This window comes from Pogona vitticeps, chromosome 2 (assembly GCF_051106095.1).
Source record: "Pogona vitticeps strain Pit_001003342236 chromosome 2, PviZW2.1, whole genome shotgun sequence".
NCBI lineage: Eukaryota > Metazoa > Chordata > Lepidosauria > Squamata > Agamidae > Pogona > Pogona vitticeps.
Genome location: NC_135784.1, coordinates 174,696,688 through 174,716,063, shown reverse-complemented (window position 1 = coordinate 174,716,063; position 19,376 = coordinate 174,696,688). Strand labels below are relative to the sequence as shown.

Below are 19,376 nucleotides of genomic sequence, written 5' to 3'. Positions count from 1 at the left end.
TGGTCAGGGTGCTACCTGCCCATATGTCTAGGGGATGGCAGCTGGTAACTTTGGGGTTGAGGCCTTTGACGTTCCTAGGATGCCCTAGGCTGGTGGAAACATCACCACATACTTGTGGCTGTTACTCCGCAAACGACTGTGCCACCTTCCAGAGCTTGAGCAGGCTACCAACAATAATATCAGGAATATCACTGACTAGCAGGGCTAGCAGTCGGAGCTGCAGCCCCCCCCCTTTTTGAAGGCAAAGCTAGGGCTGCCAAATGTTGCCAGAAAGCTCTTGCTTTGGCACCTAGCTGATTTTGGAAATAGCAGCTGTGTGAACGAGCTCATTGATAAATGAGGGCTGTTTTATGCCAAACCACTAAAAGGTGTTACTCCAGTCAGGCATATCACTGACAGGTAGGGCTGGCAGGGGACCCCTTCTTTCCCCAAAGGCAAGGCTTGCTGCATGTTGCCAGAATATCTTCAGCCTTGGCACCTGGCTCTCTCTGGAATCAGAGCTGTATGAACGAGCCCCTTGATGCAAGAGGGCTGTTCCACGCCAACCTCCACAGAGGCTTTACCCCAGTCAGGAGAATCACTGACAAACGGGGATGGTGGCAGGAGCTGCAGGAGGCCCTTTCCAAAGGCAAAGCCCAGATGCTGTCCTCTTCTTTCTGGATACAAAGAGGAATATTGCAAACAGATGGATAGCTGTTGCTCTTGAGCATGGGGTTAGCCTTGCTAAGGTAGAAAGAGACCTTATTTCTCTAAGAGAAAAGCCCCGAGGGCTCTAAAGCTGGCTTTGTAAAGCTTTTACAAAGAACATCGCTAGTGCTCTTCTTCCAGGCAGAAGAAACAACTTGTTAGTGAAGAAAGAACAAGATGTCAAAAAAAGAAAAGGAGTAGAATTGTTTTTGGTTGTTTGGGGTTTTTTTCAGGCTCTTTGGCTGTGTTCTGAAGGTTGTTGTGATGTCCACCCTCTTGTCCCTTTGCTTGACCTTCAAGCCTCAGAGCACACGAAGGCAAACACTCTCTTCTTTTACACTTGCTGCCACCAGGTGATCTCTAAATAACCATTTACTTCAGAAAGATTCAGGTCTACACTTCAAGTTCTTTTAACTAAAACTTTGGTTTACTGATTACATAGATTGATTCTTGAATATCTTCAGTAGTTAATCATTCCTCAGAATTTTCCCAAACTACACACTCTATTACACTGCCTGTCTTTTCTCTCCTGCCTGACTCTTACTGACTCAGTCTCACCTAATCTTCTTCTGACTCTGACCCCGCCTCTTATAGCATCTCTCTTGACTCTGCCTCTCAGCAACATGAATATTCATAAACCATTACATAATACAACAAGAGCCATAGATCTAATAAATGTAGAACGCTACAGTTGTTGTTCCTAACGTCTCGCCAGTCTCTGTGGCCAGCATCTTCAGAGGACAGGAGTAGGAACTCTGTCCATGCACTGTTGCTGTTTGTTGGATAGTTGAGTATTTATTATTAATTTATTTATTGGACTTATATACCGCCCCATAGCGCTACAAGCACTCTCTGGGCAGTTTACAATTTTTAATTATACAGGCTACACATTGCCCCCCCAGCAAGCTGGGTACTCATTTTACCGACCTCGGAAAGATGGAAGGCTGAGCCAACCTTGAGCTGGCTACCTGAGATTTGAACCCCAGGTCGTGAGCACAGTTTTAGCTGCAGTACAGCGTTATAGCTCTGGGAACAGCTTTTGTCAGTTTCAGAAGATAGGGTGATGATGGTGATCAGCGTGTTTTTGTTGTGGATGTATTGTTGTGATAAGGGGGAGGAATTATGTCACTGTGATTGATGGGTGTCTTTAGCTGGTCTTTTTTGTGTAATGATCCCTGGTCCTTGTGGCTGGGTAGAGTTTGTTGACGTTTTGCAGGCTGTATTTTTCAGTGCTGGGAGCCAGGCCTTGGTTAAGTTTTAGACTTTCCTCTTTTTTGTTGAAGCTCTGCTGGTGTTTATGGATTTCAGTGGCTTCCCTGTGCAGTCTAACATAATGATATCTGGTGTTGTCCAGTACTTCTGTATTTTGAAATAGAATTTCATGTCCAGCTTGTTTTAGGGCATGTTCAGCTACTGCTGATTTTTCCGGTTGTTTTAGTCTGCAGTGTCTCTCATGTTGTTTGATTCTGGTATGAATGCTGCATTTTGTGATTCCAATATATACCTGTCCACAACTGCAAGGTATCCGGCTTTTGTTTCTGCAAATAAAAACAATACAAATTGTTTTTATTTGCAAATTTCAGAACAAAGCTGCTGCTAGAATGGTGGTCGAAAAAAGAAGTGAGGCACTGGGTGCTGGGGAGGAGTTATATCAGCAGGTGTAGGGGAGGTCCCATCATTAAGTGCTTAAAGCTGTGAAAGCTTCCGAAATTGCTTTGCTCCATTGCAGATTAACCCGTTAATGTGATTCACAGAGGCCACGAAGGAGGAGGAGGTTGTAAAGTTAGGACATGTCGTCTTAAGATAATTATTGCAAAAACAGCCTACAAGGAGAGGCTCAATGACCCAGCTCCTTCGTACTCCAGTGGACTATTGCAGCGATCAAAGGAAGTGTAAAAAAAAAACCCGCAATGGCTCGCAGATACGTGCATTTCTTCCCGCGAGGGCTTTCTTTCGCTCACTCTTTTGCCCTCTTAAGACTTAAAAACCCAACCCTGTACCAGCCACCCACACGGATCGCTCGTTTACACGCCTCCATCCCACGGAACGGGTTTGTCCGTTCGCCTCCCCAAGTTCCACGCAGAAGAATGAATGCCTTAGTTCCTCCGAAGAATGAGGCGCATGTCGTGTTTGCCCCCAAGCGCGCAAAGGATGGCTGCAATCCCATACGCACTTCCCCGGACGCCAGCACTGTATTAATTCAACCATGCTTATTCCCGAGGGGAAATGAGGAGGCCTCATCTTTTACATTTCCAAGCAGAGTAGGCGACCTCCGAGGGGTTTTTTTTTAAAAAAAGACTACGATTCCCACAATCCCTGGCCATCGGCACCTGCTAGTTCGAGTACAGTATCTGGGAGAGTCCAAAACATCCGGCCAGCCAAAGTGTATTTATCCATCCCTGTCCAAAAGCGAGCCCGGCGGGTCATTCCTTCGTTCGATCATGCTCTTCTCTTCCCCCGGTGTCTCTTTCGGCTTCACTTTCTGTCCCTTTGCTACGTGCGGAGGGGGTGTGCGCGCGCGTCACGGACGCCACGGGATTTTCTGCCTTCGTCATCTCCGAAATCATTTCCGCTTCCGGGGCTTCGGCTGGGAGTCCTTGGCTTGTTTGGGGGAGGGGGGTTGTGCCCCACATCTGTTTTCCAAGCTTCCCCCCTCCAGCCCGTTTCGTTGAGTCAAGCGAGGGGAGGGGGTGTTCCCCATTCATTCATTCATCCCACGCGCGCAGGATCCTCCGGCCCAAGCCCGGCCCGGCGGGGAAGCGGACGTGGGTGGGTGAGTGACTGCGGCGGCGGCGGCGGCGGCATCGGGAGCCCGGGGCCTCTGGCGAGGCGCAGTTTGGAAAGCCACCCAAATCGGGCATTAGACCGGGGCGGGGGGCGGCTGCAGGATCTTAGGGCTTGCTTAGGTACTGGCGTGCCGTCGTGCTTCGTTTCAACTTGAATTCCCCCACGCACACCTCTCTCCTATAATAAGCCCCGGGTTTTCATCCTGCCTGCTGGGAACTCTTTGGAGCTACACCCCCGAACTCCTGCTGTAAGCACACCACGGGAGGATGGAGGGGGGCCTGCCCGCCTTGGGAAGAGCATGTGAGGGAGGGCGGGGTGTGTGTGTCTGTCTCTCTCTCTCTCTGTCTTTAGCCTGTTGTTCTCCTTCTGGTCCTCTTCTCCCTGAAACTGCCACTCAGGCACGGGAGCCTCTCGCGCCAGTGGGGATCCCGGTGGTGCTGAACTGCCTGAAATCCCCAGAGACTGCAGTGAGAGGATTTCGCTCCCTTCCTCACCTTCAGGAGAGGAGCCTGTTGTGCCTCTTGGTCAGTGGCTGCTCCAGCCTTCATCCCGGCGGTCCCTGTGGAGGGTGTGTGGTTATTTCCATAGATCAGCTCTGGTTGTAGTGTGCAAGCTCCCCCCCCCCCCAGGAGATGCAGCAGAGTGATTTGTTTTTGGAGCCACTAGTTTGGTCCGTTTCAGTCAAGTGTGGGCGTGATGATGGGTGTGTCAGTTTTAGGGAAGAGTGCCAGAAATTGGGGACCTAGTTCTGCTGAGGTAGGCCATCAGGCTGCTTCTGAGTTACAGTCATCCTATGAAGTAGTGAGCTGGGAAAGGGTTCTCTCATTAGTGGCTGTGCTCAGATCTTTCAGAATAGAGACGGTAGCTTCTGTTATTGAGTCAGTCGATCTCATGTTTTTAAAATTTAAATCGTGATTTACATCAGTCTGATTTAAATCAAACCCACCCTGCATGCATCAAATCGAAAGATGAACAAGTGAGCATACTTCTAGCATTGTGGTTAGAGACTAACCACAATCAGCCTGAGACTAACCGTGGAGATTAACAATCAGCCAGAAGAAAGCACAAGTCATGGGCCAGGGCGTGGACTCACCTCCCTCTCTGACCATCTCCACACAAGAACTGGAGGTTGTTCATGACTTTATGTACCTTGGCTTAACAATCTCTGACACTCTCTCTCTAGATGTCGAGCTGAATAAACGCATTGGGAAAGCAGCTACCATGTTCTCTAGACTCACAAAGAGAGTATGGCTCAATAAGAAGCTGACGACATATACCAAGATCCAGGACTATAGAACCTGTGTCCTGAGCACACTCCTGTACTGCAGTGAGTCCTGGACCCTTTGTGCATGGCAGGAGAGGAAGCTGAACACGTTCCATATGTGTTGCCTCCGACGCATTTTTGGTATCACCTGGCAGGACAAAGTTCCAAATAGAGTAGTTCTAGAACGAGCTGGAATTTTTAGCATATATACATTACTGAAACAGCGATGTCTAGGTTGGCTTGGGCATGTCATGAGAATGACTGATGACCAGATTCCAAAAGATCTCCTGTATGGAGAATTAGTGCAGGGAAAGCGCCCCAGAGGGAGACCACAGCTGTGATACAAGGACATCTTCAAGTGGGATCTGAAGGCCTTAGGAATGGACCTCAACAGATGGGAAACCCTGACATCTGAGCGTTCAGCCTGGAGGCAGGCGGTGCATCATGGCCTCCCAATTTGAAGAGACCCTTGTCCAGCAGGCCGAGGCAAAGAGGCAGTCACGAAAGCAGCAAAATCAGGGAGCTGGACAGGGGACAGATTGGATTTGTCTTCAGTGTGGAAGGGATTGTAACTCTCAAATTGGCCTCCTCAGCCACACTAGACGCTGTTCCAAGTCCTACATACAGAGCATGTTACCATAGTCTTTCGAGACTGAAGGATGCCTAATGAATGTGGTTAGAGAACTTGTAACAGCGGTTGTTGTGGGTTTTTCGGGCTCTTTGGCCGTGTTCTGAAGGTTGTTCTTCCTAACAGTTCGCCAGTCTCTGTGGCCGGCATCTTCAGAGGATAGCACTCTGTGCTCTGCTGTCCTCTGAAGATGCCAGCCACAGAGAGTGGCGAAATGTCAGGAAGAACAACCTTCAGAACATGGCCAGAGAGCCCGAAAAACCCACAACCATTAGATGCCGGCTGTGAAGGCCTTTGCGAATATATTAACTTGTGTTGCCAGAGTCAATATAGAGTTGCTGCCTCAGTATGTAGCCAAATAGAAGCTACGGTAGTAGGTGCCTTCCACCCAAGGTCAGTGCAAGAGATGCACTGTTATCCAGACTGATTTGCACATCATCAATGATACCTTGGAGCTGTAGGCAACATGTCGTGATATTTTGATATTTTCTCCTCTGGGTCTTATTGCAGATTGTTCATAATGTAGCAGCTTTGTCATCCCCCCTGCCCCCCAGTCTCATTGAATGGATATTGTAGTTTGAGGAATGCCTTCTGCAAATCTGTGAGTTTCAAGTTTCTGTCTTGGAAGCCTGAATGGTGCAATTGCATGTAGAGTTTAGATGCAGACAGTAGATTTTGTAGTGTGTCCTGGGTGGAAGGAAAAAGCTCCCAAGTATTTTTTAATGATTAGTGGATCTGGGATTAAGGTAATCAGGAGAGTCCTTTTTCTTGGCCCTGTCACCCTCACAGGGGTGTTTGGTGGGGGCACGGGGTTACTTTTCCAAACACTGGAACACTCCCTCTTATGGGAGGCCAGGCCGACTTCATTTTTGCTGTCCTTACACTGTACAAGCAGACAAAGACCTTTCTCTTCAAGAAGGCAGTTCTTTAAATGACTCATTGACCAAGGAGATTTTTTAAAGCAAGCATTTAATGTGTTTTATTTGTATTTTTTAATATTGCTCTTATTGTGTAGGTTTTAATATATTTGTCTAATGCTTTTTAAAATATTGTAACGATTTATTATTTGGCTTTTAACTTTGTTTCTCCTAGTAACGCAAGCCACCTTTGACCCTTTAGGAGAAAGGTGGCATATAAATATTTTAAATAAATAAATTTCCGATATAATACAGTTATTTCCATGTCCACTTTGCAGTTTTACAGTTCTGTTGAGAAAGCAAATCTGTTGTACCAACAGGACTAGGCTCAGGTTTATCTTGGGATGAAAGGTATTGCTGTTATGGTGGAACATCTCAAGTGTTTCCTTTCCATGGGTCCAGATCCGAAAATGACATAAGTATCTCTTAAAGAAGGAACTTCTGTGTGAGATCAACATATTAACTCTATATTTACTAGATATTTTGAGATATATTAGGGATTATGTGAAAATACAGAGGTCTCCGCTCTTGGGCTTGGCATTTTGCCTAAGCAAAAAGCGGTTGACACAATTAGAAACAGAAATGAGGAACTGAAATGAGGAACTACCGCAGGGTTTAGAAGCTGTTAGGATAACCAAAAAGGTACTAACCACAACACATACTTGTGACTTTATTTGGAAATCTTGTAACCTTATATGGAAATATATATGTGAAAAACAAAGGAGGTTGGATGTTGTGACCAAGTATAAAAGATGTGTGATTTTGAGAAGACGGACTTTTGTCTTGGAGACTTGTTTAAGGCCCTGTGTGTTGTGCCTTATTTAGCCCTGATCACAAATAAAGACCGCCTGCTTGGAGAACAGCTTGATTGTATTGCTTTCAATAAAGACATTTTTCTTTGACGCTTGAGCTGTGAAAGTGTTTTCTAGGTCAGGTGTGAACTTTTTTGCATATTGTAGTGTAGTTTGAGTTCTCATAGCAGTGCTGCGGATCAGTTCCCAGAGGTGAAATAATTATGGGTGAGTACATAGTGGGTAATCAGTGTGGTGTAGTGCAGTGGTTCTTAACCTTTGTTACTCGGATGCTTTTGAACTGCAACTCCCAGAAACCCCAGTCAGGACAGCTGGTGGTGAAGGCTTCTGGGAGTTGCAGTCCAAAACTCCTGAGTAACACAAGGTTAAGAACCAGTGGTGTAGTGGATGGAGTGAGGGACTCGGGACTCTGGAGACCAGGGTTTGAATCTTCATTTGACTATGGAAACTCACTTGGGAACTAGTAAAACCACTCCTTAAATATCTCACATACCTTGAAAGCCCTGTTAGGGTCACGATAAGTTGGTTCTGACTTGATGGCACATAGCCAGCCAGCCAACCAAATGATGATGTTTGGTGGTTCCATGTTCATTGGTGTCATATGGAATGGCATGTTCAATGGCTTGTAGTCTATCCTTGGATTGGAGATTTCCTCTACATTCATAGTAGCCAGGTTGGTGCTGTCCAGGAGGTTGTGATTCGATGGTAGTGTTTGCAAGAGGGCAGTGGTGTTCTTTATGTAGCTTGGAGTATTGGTGCCATATGGTCTGGGAATTGAGTTTATGCGGCCAGACATCCAACAGTGTTGCTTCCAGTGCCCTCTGCAGTGGGGCATCTACAGTAAGGTTGTCTAGCTTGTGTAATAGATAGAAGATGCCTTTTCAAGTCTCCTATGGTGTGTCCATATGAATTTCATTCCTTATATCTATAGCAATTTTTTAAAAATCAGGTTGCCTACATCTCTTTGATATTTATCAGCAATGTCTGTTGGCAGAAGCTTATAAAATACGATGCTGGATAATTTTCACTCAGCCTCCTGTATGTCGTTGTGTATGATCATGGCAACAATGGTTAGTCCTCCGTTTGCTTTTTTCATGACAATGTTGGAACTGATGGTTGTTGTGGGTTTTTCGGGCTCTTTGGCCATGTTCTGAAGGTTGTTCTTCCTAACGTTTTGCCAGTCTCTGTGGCCGGCATCTTCAGAGGAACAGGCGTCAGAACTCTGTCTGTGCTCTACTGTGCTGTCCAATGTGTGTTTTTATTAGGGTTTCAACCAAGAAAGGCACAAAGCAGGGAAAGACTCGGAAAGTCTCTTAAGTGCAAAGGCAAAAGCATCCAGGAAACAGCCAGGTTATATAGTTTAACTCATCTTAATGCATCATTGAATGTCTCCTTTCATGGGTACATTGTGCAGTTTGTTCTTCTCAGACTATATCCTTGGTCACCTGTTTCAGATTCCTCTTTTCTGTTCCTCACAAAGTTAACTGTCACCCTTGTTCAACCATTTACTAACAAAACCACACTTTCCATGCTTTAGCAAGCTTGAAGGTCAGAACCAAGCAGAATTATATTGCTGTATTTTATATTGGAGCTTCTTGGTTGCAAGCACAGTATATTGGCATATAAATATGATATATTTATATCATTGATTAAATGGGATTTACAGATGAGTGGACTCACCAAATCTCCACTCATTCAGTGGGCCTACTCAAGTGCAGCAACACGTTCTTTAATACGAAGCTTAAACACAGAGTTTCCTGGAGACATTCAAGATCAAAGCATTGGCATCAGCTCGATCTGATCCTCACTAGATGCTCTAGCCTTCCTAGTATTACGATCACATGCAGCTGTCAGAGTGCTGATTGCGATACTGATCACTCCCTGGGATGTACTAGAGTAAAACTGCAAACAAAGAGATTGTATCACACGAAAAGGAAGGAAGACTACGTATTGACATCAGCAAGACTCACGATCAAAGAAAAGTGGAGGAATTTGCCCAAGCACTTGAGGAAACCCTCCCAGGCCTGGCTGATGCAAATGCATCTGAACGATGGGAACACTTCAGGAGCACTGTTTATAATGCCGCCTTGTCCACATTTGGCAAGAAGACCAAAAAGACGGCAGACTGGTTTGAAGCCCATTCGGAGGAGTTGATGCCAGCCATTGAAGAAAAGAGGAGAGATCTTGTAGCATACAAAGCCTGTCCTAGTGAATACAACTCTCACGCTCTTCGAGCTGCTCGTAGCTAAGTCCAACAGGCTGCCAGGAGATGTTCTAATGATTATTGGCTTCAGCTCTGCTCTCAGATACAGATAGCAGCGGACACAGGTAACATCAAGGGAATGTATGACGGTATCAAGCAGGTTTTAGGTCCAATATAAAAGAAATCTGCTCCTTTGAAGTCTATAGGCGTGATCATACAGGACTGAGCACAGCAGATGTGATGCTGGGTGCAGCACTACGCTGAGCTATATTCCAGAGAGAATGTAGAAACCAAAGAGTCATTAAATAACATTGAGTCCCTGCCTGTCCTGGAAGAGTTGGACAGCAAACCAACCTTAGCAGAAATAAAAGCGGACTTGGATTCCCTTGCCTCTGGCAAGGCACCTGGAAAGGATAACATCCCTGTTGAAGTGCTGAAGTGCTGTAAAGAGATCATCACTACCGAACTGTATGAAGTCTTTTGTCTTTGCTGGAGGGAAGGCGGAGTACCACAGGACATGAAGGATGCAAACATCATCACATTGTACAAAAACAAGGGAGACAGGTGACTGTAATAATTACTGTGGCATCTCTCTTCTCAGCGTTGTAGGGAAGCTGCTTACTCGTGTTGTGCTGAAGATACTCCAGGCGCTTGCAAACAGAGTCTGTCCAGAATCACAGTGTGGATTTCGAGCTAATAGACCCACCACTGACATGGTACAGTGGTGCCTTGCTTAACGAGCGCACCGTTTAACGACGAATCCGCATAGCGACACGTTTTTTGCGATCGTTGATGCGATCGCATTGCAATGTTTTAGGTGGCAAAACATCGCATTGCGATGTTTAGAAAACAGCTGATCGGCGGTTCCAAAATGGCTGCCGGATCAACAAAATGGTCACCTGCAGCGTTTTCGCGCTGATTCCTCACTTACCGAGGCGGCGAAAATGGCGGCCCTATGGAGGATTCCTGCTTAGCAGTGAGTTTTTCCCCAATAGGAACGCATTAAACGGAGTTTAATGCGTTCCTATGGGTTCCCCCCCTGCATAGCGACGAATCCAGATAGCGATGTTAATCCTGGAAGGGATTAACGTCGCTATGCGGGTCACCATTGTATTTTCCCTCAGACAGTTTGTTATTCTTGGTTTTTTTTAAAAAAATACCTGTAATTTCATTATTAAGAGGCTCATATCATCATGACTTCCTGCTCACCCCAACTGAGCTGCCTGCATCCTCATTGGCTTATTTTAGAGAAAATAAAAAAAAATTTTTTTTTAGGTTGCAGTCACACTTGGATAACTTGGAGCTGGATCTCCCCCAGCCCCCATTGTATTTCTCTGTGGTCACCACTGTTCTTCGCCTACAATAAGGCCAAGCTTACTCAACTATCGTTCCATTCTGGTTGATTTCCCTGTTTACAGCTCAGTAAATTGGCCTGATAAACAAGTTCCAAAATACAGTAGTTCAGCTAGAAGAGATTTAAACACAAATCTTTATTATGGATGTTGTGATGCAGAGCACCCTAGTAAAATATGGTCAGCTAGTCTGTATCTAATTTATTCTCAGATTGCTAGAGATAATATGTCCCTGACACTAGAATTTGGTAACTGTGAGAGCCAAGCAGACACCAGTGATTTGTTAATGAAAGAGGCTAGTCAGCAGACAAATTGGAGACAGAGTCAAAGCAAAAGCAGCCAAACAAACCAAGCCATGGTTTGTTTAGTCAACTTCTATGCTATTTATGGTTTAAACAACCAGCCATGCTTAATATGAGCGAAGCCTTAGTGCCATCATTCTTAACCTTTGGTCCTCCAAGCATTTTGGATTTCACCTGTCAGAATCCTTGATTTCCTTTCATTGAAAACGGAGGGGATAAAAATCTGTTTTCAGCAACCGTGAAAGTAAGATGAGGGAAACAGGATATACATTGATGAAAACCTTAACAATTTTAAGGAGCAAGATGTTTGTGGAAATCTGAATTTGATGAGTCGTTGAAGGGGGACCTCTTGTGATTTAGGAAGGGTTGGCTTCCTAGAGGCTGCTTTGGGATCTGTGATTGGTATTAACTGGTGGCAGTGCTGCCTTTTGGGTGAAAAGGGATGGCAGGAGTCCACAGATAGGTGCATTTTGTGGGAGCACTTCCCTGGGACTGCAACCTTGCTTTGGTACATTAGCTTCAGTGGAGAGGCTGGCCTTGAGTGTTGCCTTTATATCTGATCTCGGCAGTCTGATTACCTTCAAAGTTGCAGGGGTGGTTTTTGGAAGTTGCCCCTCTGTCTGAAGAGTGTGAAAATAACACGAGTCATATAGGTAATTGAGACATGAGAGCATGTGGAATCTCTTCCAGAACTGATTCTGTCATTTTGTCCTAAAAGTCTTGTTGAGAAGGTAGTGTATTGTGTCTGAGAAATCACTTTTCTTTGGCATATATTTACATATGTAACTGCACTTTCTGAGGTGGTGCCCTTTATCTTTAGAATCTGCATATAAAAAGGTAGCAGCCGTCTCTAGTTCCTTCTGTAAAGCAACTGTGCAGTTGAGTTGATAGATCTTTTTACTTATCTGCCTATCAGTTAGAATTATATGACCCTTTAAAAAAAAAAGTACTGTGTATATATAGCTAAAGAGGTACAGTATGTGTATTTATGGATCAATTGGAAAAAAAAATTGGACTGACTGGAAAGACAGAACTTCCAGATTCTCCATGCTTTCAAATCTTCAATCATATGCTTGTTTCAAAAGAGAATTGTAACAGGTTCTAAGATTTAGGTGTTTTGGCTGCTGAATAATAGTTTTGGTTTATGGTGCTTATCTGCTCATAGTTACTTTTTCTTGATTAAATCAACTGTGCAGTTGATATGAGGGTTTGATTTAATTAGCCAAGCCATTCCCCAGATGAGCCTTTCAGTTGCCAGATGAAAACGTGTTTTAGTGCTGTTACTCAAATCTTCACTGCACTCAAGAAGAGTGTAGCTTTAGTTCCTGCCCCAAACTGGCCCTGGCACTACTACGACACTTGCCCCTTTGGAGGCTCCTTTGTGAGGAGACCTCTGACTTTTATCCATTCATATGACTGGTGCTGAAGAACCAGAGGTCCAGGTCTTCTGCAGAGACTTTGGGCGGGCTTGCTTGCTTTTGCTCTTGGGAGTTTCTGTATGGGGCATACATACACATTGTTACTTTGGATGGTCTTGCATTTTCTGGCTTTGCTCTGAGGATGCTAGGCATTATGACTACAGATATAACCTACTGGCATACAGGTGGGCAAAGTACGTTTCTAACAAGTTACTGAAAAATGTGAGCAGAATAACATAAAGTACAGTAAGAGTCGGCCAAGGGCACCCCAAAAGAAGTTGGTTGGTTGGGAAGAGAGTGCCTGGCTCGACAAAATTAATGACATGGTTTGTCAATTGTCATTGAATTTGGTGGGGAAAGCTTGCAGTTATTGGGAGTAACATCCTCTTCCTAGTCTCTAGACTAACCTCAAAATCCTGTCCAGTGGTTGGCTGAGGAGGGAGTGTATTTTATTTGTGGAAATAAAACCTACAAGTTATACCTCCCGGATGGATATGCAGATGCTATTATGGAGAAATAAATAAATAGTTCCAGATATAGGACCAGTAAGACATTCAAATCATCTCCAGAGTCTATAGAATAATCAAGTTAGAAGAACCTCCTTTCTGAATAAGTTGATATTGATTCCGGGGAACTTTTTTCCTGGGATAGGCATCAACATACTATGGGAAGAATACCAAAGGTCCAAGATGTGGAATATGAGGGTTTTAAGATTTATGTCAGTGAGAATAAGGGGAAAAAATTAAAACTGTGTTTAAGATATTTAACGCCAACAAAATTAAATAAAATTGATGCTAGTTATCTGAATGTTGGAAATGTGAGAGAAGAAGTTGGTACATACTTTCATATGTGGTGGGAATGTGAAAAAGTACAAAGATTTTGGAAAGAATTAAATGAGATATGTGGAAAAGATATAGTATTGAATCCTGAGATCGCTTTGTTATCAATATTTGAGAATGTGGAATATGATAAGATGATAAAAGAACTGATAACTAATTTATTAACAGCAGCAAGATTAATAATAGCTAGGCAATGGAAATCAAAATCTGAATTTCAAATGGATGAATGGTATAGTGAAATATGGAATATAGCTCTAAATGATAAATTAACTTGTAATTTAAAGGTTAAGAAAGGAGAGTTGAAAAAGAATAGTTTTTATGAAATATGGGGCAGATTCTTGGAATATGTATTAGCAAGAGGAAAGGGGAAAGCTCCAAATCAAGAATCAATGCAGTTCTGGAGAAGAGAACAATAAAAGAAGAGGAAGAATATAAATGGAAGAAAAAGATTATAGCAAGAGGTCCCGTCTATGGTGGTGGGGAACACAGTTACTGTATATTGTATTTTGATTTGTGTATTTTATGTTTATGTTTTAGATAAATAAAAACTTTAAAAAAACCCAAAGGTTCACTGTCCTATTTGAAAATCTTGCCAAGCATCAAAGAAGCACTCAAGAAAATCACTCTTGAAAGCTATGAGACAGGTAGTCCTACAAAATGGAGTCCTGTGAGATTTTCTTTTGGCTCAGAGAGGTGGATTTTGTGGGTTGGTTGGAGAAAAATGCTGTGTTTACATTTCTGATGCCCCCAAATCACTCTTCGAAAATATGTAAAAATTTAGAGAAGCAAGTTTAAAAGGATTCTGAACAAGATTCCCTCTAAGGTACGTGACTGCGTAAGCACTGCACCTCCCTCCATGCAGCATTCCTCCTCCATTCATCCACAGCCATTTTGGTTCTGGTTGCAATGGAATCCCTCGGGGGGGGGGCGGAGTCGCATGTGTGAGGGATGGAGTCCCACCCAGCAGGGCTGAAAATTAGAGGGAATGTTGATTCTGAACCTTTGTAGGGACGAGATTTGTTGCCCTCCTGGTTAGCCAGTGTAAAACATACTCTTATACTGTATAATAATCATTCCACTTGTTGTACTTGTCATATACAGTAGTATCTCGGTTTACAAACGCCTCGGTTAACATAATTTTCATTTTACAAACAGAAATCCATTGAAAATAATGTTGTATTTTTGTTTGTTTCGGTTTACAAAGAAAGTTTCCCCAGGATGCATTGTGCCTGGAGGTTTATAGTGCCGGTCCTTGTTCCTATGGCAATCTGCATTCCGGTTTACAAATTTTCCCTTTACATAATGTCCCGTAGAACACATTAATTTCGTAAACCAAGGTACTATTGTACTTATTTTTCAAATGTTGCCAATACATAATCCAAATAACTATGAGAAGAGTAAAATAATTATTAGATTTTTTGAGTTTATTTATTTATTTATTTATTTATTTTATTTATTCAATTTATATGCCGCCCAAACTACCCAGAGGTCTCTGGGCGGCTTACAATAATTAAAATTCAATACAGCAAAAGATAAAATAATTAAAATACAATTAAAATACAATTAAAATTGCCATCAGACCCACAGCTAATATTATTTCAATTAAAAGCCTTCTGGAACAGGAAGGTTTTGACCTGGCGCCGAAATGTCATCAGCGTCGGCGCCAGACGAATCTCAGTCGGGAGGGCATTCCATAGTCTGGGGGCAGCTGCCGAAAAGGCCCTTTGTCTACAAGCCGTCCCTCTTACCTCCTTAAGGGACGGCTCTTTCAAAAGGGCCCCCTGGCTAGATCTTAACTGCCGGGTAGGTTCATATGGAAGGAGGCGGTCCTTCAGGTATCCAGGGCCCAAGCCGTTTAGGGCTTTATATGTCAAAACAAGCACTTTGAATTGGGCCCGGGCAGCAACTGGTAGCCAATGTAACTTATACAGAATCGGCTTGATATGTTCCGTGGCAGCTGCACCACTCACCAGCCGCACAGCTCGATTCTGGACCAGTTGCAATCGCCGGACCGTCTTCAAAGGCAGCCCCACGTAAAGCGCATTGCAGTAATCTATGCGGGATGTTACCAGTGCATGTGTGACTGTCATGAGACTCCGCTCGTCCAGGTAGGGCCGTAGCTGGTATAATTTCCGCAGCTGAAGGAAGGCGCCCCTGGCCACCGAGTCCACCTGGGCTTCCAGTGTTAGACTGGGGTCCAGGAGCACCCCCAAGCTGCGGACCCTGTCCCTTAGGGGGAGTGTAACCCCATTCAGGGCAGGGAAATGGCCCTCCAGCCTGTCCGGCGAAGCACCCACTAACAGCACTTCCGTCTTGTCTGGATTGAGTTTCAATTTATTAACCCTCATCCAGTCCATTATCAGGTCCAGACACGAGTTCAGCACAGAAACTGCCTCACCTGGATTGGTGGAAAACGAGAGGTAGAGCTGAGTATCGTCAGCATATTGCTGACTTCTCAGCCCAAACCTCCTGATGACCTCTCCCAGCGGTTTCATGTAGATGTTGAACAGCATGGGGGACAGTATTGAGCCCTGAGGAACCCCATGACATAACTGCCATGGGGCAGAGCAACTGTCCCCCAGCACCACCCTCTGGACACGGTCAGCCAGGAAGGAGCGGAACCACTGTAAAACAGTGCCCCCAACTCCCAACCCAGCCAGCCTATCCAGAAGGACACCATGGTCGATGGTGTCGAAAGCCGCTGAGAGGTCCAGGAGTATCAACAGGGTCACACTCCCCCTGTCTCTCTCCCGGCAAAGGTCATCGTACAGGGCGACCAAGGCAGTCTCTGTACCAAAACCCGGCCTGAAACCCGATTGAAATGGATCCAGAAAATCCGTTTCATCCAGCAGCGCCTGGAGTTGCCCGGCCACAACCCGCTCCAACACCTTGCCCAAATAAGGGAGGTTCGCCACTGGTCGGTAGTTGACCACCAGCCTTGGGTCCAGGTTAGGCTTTTTAAGGAGTGGTCGAATCACCGCCTCTTTCAAGGCGGTAGGGACCACTCCCTCTCTCAGAGAGGCATTCACGGCCTCCTGGACCCAGGTGCGAACCCCCCTGGCTGATCTTCCAATTAGCCAGGATGGGCAAGGGTCGAGCGGAGTGGTGGTAGAACGGACAGATCCAAGCACCCTGTCCACATCATCAGGTCTCAACAATTGAAACTCATCCATTAATACAGGACCTAAGCACGGCGCACTGGACACATCCTCTGATTCTGCAGTAACTGTGGAGTCCAACCCACTGCGAATCTGAGCGATTTTCCCCTCAAAATGTATGGCAAACTCATCACAGCGAGCTGATGAGCAGTCCGGGACCTCCACCGGATTTCCCGGTTGAAGAAGATCCCGGACCACCCGAAACAGCTCTGCTGGACGACATTCTGAGGAAGCAATACGGCTGGAGAAATATTGCCGTTTCGCCAGCCGTATTGCCACGAAATAGGCCCGATAATGGGCTCTAAGTCGTGTTCGATCGGACTCCCAGCGGGATTTCCTCCACCTGCGCTCCAGCCGTCTCCCCTCTCGCTTCATCGCCCGCAGTTCAGAAGTATACCAAGGAGCTGTCTGGGCTCGGCGAGCAGGGAGAGGACGCTTAGGCGCAATCGTGTCAACCGCCCGGGTCATCTCCCTATTCCATAGGGTGACCTGAGCTTCGACAGGAGCGCCGACCATATCAGACGGATAATCCCCCAGAGCATTCAGGAATCCATCTGGATCCATTAGTCTCCGAGGGCGGATCATCTTAATAGATCCCCCACCCTTGCAGAGGGAAGAAGACGCTAATAGACTGAACTTGACCAGGAAGTGGTCTGACCATGACAATGGGGTCACGACCAGCCCCTCCACATCCAAACCACCATCTTCCAGTCCCGTTGAGAAAACCAGGTCCAAGGTGTGGCCCTTCTCATGCGTCGGACCGATGACACATTGAGACAGCCCCATGGTTGTCATGGTGGCCATGAAGTCCTGAGCCGCCCCAGTCAAGGCAGCCTCGGCATGGATGTTGAAGTCCCCCAGCACCAACAGCCTGGGAGTCCTCAACATCAGGTCCGAGACTACCTCTGTCAGCTCAGGCAGGGAGACTGTTGGTACGCAGCAGGGTGGGCGGTACACCAACAGAATCCCTAACCTGTCTCGCGAGCCCAACACACAATACAGGCCCTCGAGACCTCCTCTCAAAGGGACAGGAAGCCTGGTCAAGGAGATAGAACTCCTATAGACTATAGCAACTCCCCCTCCCCGACCCTCCGAGCGACCCTGGTGCTGGACTGAGTACCCAGGCGGACATAGCAGGGAGAGGGGAACACCACCCTCCTCTCCCACCCAGGTCTCAGTAATGCACACCAGGTCAGACCCCTCATCCAGAATTACATCATGGATGAGGGCAGTTTTATTTTGTACTGACCTGGCGTTCATCAACAGCACCGTGTGGCTCGAGGGTTTGCTGATATGGTCGCCTGATACCATCTGGTTGGGGGTAGAACTAGAAGAGGGGATAGATGTAAGATATCTAACCTCTCTTCTCCTACGCGGGCATGTCCTACCCCCACCGCCATTCCTTCCCCTACCCAGCACCACCTCAATGGCTGCCCCCTCCAACACCCTCCCCCCTTCCTGTTCCATTAGATCCACTGTGGGTCTCTTCTTCATTGATGGCAATTAATAACAATTTAAAAACATTTAAAGCATATATAAAATAAAACTTTTCTAAAGCCCCTTCTCTCCCTCCCAGCCATGTAGCTCATGTTGAGAGGGGGATGAGGCAGCCAGGAGCAGCAGGGCCTGATCCTGCCAGCACAGGGGAAGGTTGAGCCAGCTCCCTTGAGAAAGAGCTGGCATCCAACAGGGGCCCGACCACAGTTCCACTGCCTCTCACCCAGTGGGCTGTGGCCGGCAGATGGTCTCTTGTTCCCTCTGTCAGCAGGCACGCTCGTCCGGTCAGGTCCCAAAGGAAGCTCCGGTTAAAACCTTTCTCTCCCCCTGGGCCAGGTGGCCGGTGTTGGTAGGGGATGAGGCAGCCGGGAGCAGCAGGGCCTGATCCTGCCAGCACAGGGGAAGGTTGAGCCAGCTCCCTTGAGAAAGAGCTGGCATCCAACAGGGGCCCGACCACAGTTCCACTGCCTCTCACCCAGTGGGCTGTGGCCGGCAGATGGTCTCTTGTTCCCTCTGTCAGCAGGCACGCTCGTCCGGTCAGGTCCCAAAAGAAGCTCCGGTTAAAACCTTTCTCTCCCCCTGGGCCAGGTGGCCGGTGTTGGTAGGGGATGAGGCAGCCGGGAGCAGCAGGGCCTGATCCTGCCAGCACAGGGGAAGGTTGAGCCAGCTCCCTTGAGAAAGAGCTGGCATCCAACAGGGGCCCGACCACAGTTCCACTGCCTCTCACCCAGTGGGCTGTGGCCGGCAGATGGTCTCTTGTTCCCTCTGTCAGCAGGCACGCTCGTTTATAGCTTAGTAAAGCTCCTTTTATGTTGCGAGCACAGGATTTTGGAACCTCTTGTGACCAATAAGATTGTCCCTGTAGATGAATGTGAGTCTGTAGAGTTAGCCTTATTTATACACAAAAATCTGAGACAGATTCAAATGCGCCTTTGCATGATGTGGTCAATGAAAAAAAATACTTTGCCCCCTGGGGTATGAAGGCTATACTATTCAATGTCCTGCGGCCCACAATGAGGCCATAATCCCCTTTTTGGAACCTTGGCCACTGAGGTGTGATGATTGTGCACATTGTGGCCAAACTGGCCACTGGAAGAACGAGTGTCCCCAACTCCTTGGTGGATGCCACGGTCCACCCGGCCCCTCCGGGTCGCAGAGACTGGGGGTTCCCTTTGGTCCCTGCCAAGCCTTTGTAAATTGAGAGCTACCATTTCCTGCAACCCTTGGGGCATTTCCCTCGCATTCCCGCCTGACACTGCCCACCTTTGTTATCTGTCCCTTAAGTTCCAACCTAGGGACCCACCCGAGTGGGCTGAGGTAGATCTGGCTGTCTGGTATTCTGACACTCCTGGATTCGCTCAGTAAGCCACCCTCATCTGGCTCCCTTGAAGCCACATGTTCAGCCCAAATTGTGTCATTTTAAAAAGAACCGAAGTTGTTTATTTTTACAGGTGATGAAGGTACAGTTGATGTTGTTAACTCTGAACAAAACATCCTACTTCATTCACCCTC

At 46.3% G+C, this 19,376-nt stretch overlaps 1 protein-coding gene and 1 long non-coding RNA gene across 13 annotated transcripts in view; one reads left to right on the top strand and one right to left on the bottom strand.

Moving 5' to 3' along the window:
• Positions 1–1,092: 1,092 nt before the first annotated feature.
• Positions 1,093–3,247, bottom strand: LOC140704711 (uncharacterized). The gene is made up of 2 exons (XR_012084068.2): positions 3,018–3,247; positions 1,093–2,225 (listed from the first exon to the last, which is right to left on the bottom strand). It is a non-coding gene; the product is annotated as an uncharacterized LOC140704711 (long non-coding RNA).
• A 10-nt stretch (positions 3,248–3,257) lies between these two features.
• The window catches only part of LOC110081139 (methyl-CpG-binding domain protein 1), an 83,722-nt gene continuing 67,603 nt past the window's right edge, over positions 3,258–19,376 (top strand). For 5 of the 12 annotated variants that reach the window (XM_020797604.3, XM_072991292.2, XM_072991293.2 and 2 more), the window contains exon 1: positions 3,258–3,460. The gene's annotated coding sequence lies outside the window, so the exon portion shown is untranslated. Of the gene's footprint in view, positions 3,461–3,701; positions 3,722–14,527; positions 14,547–19,376 lie in introns of those variants that run through there. The other 7 variants (XM_078386452.1, XM_020797601.3, XM_078386451.1 and 4 more) reach the window with 6 other exon arrangements.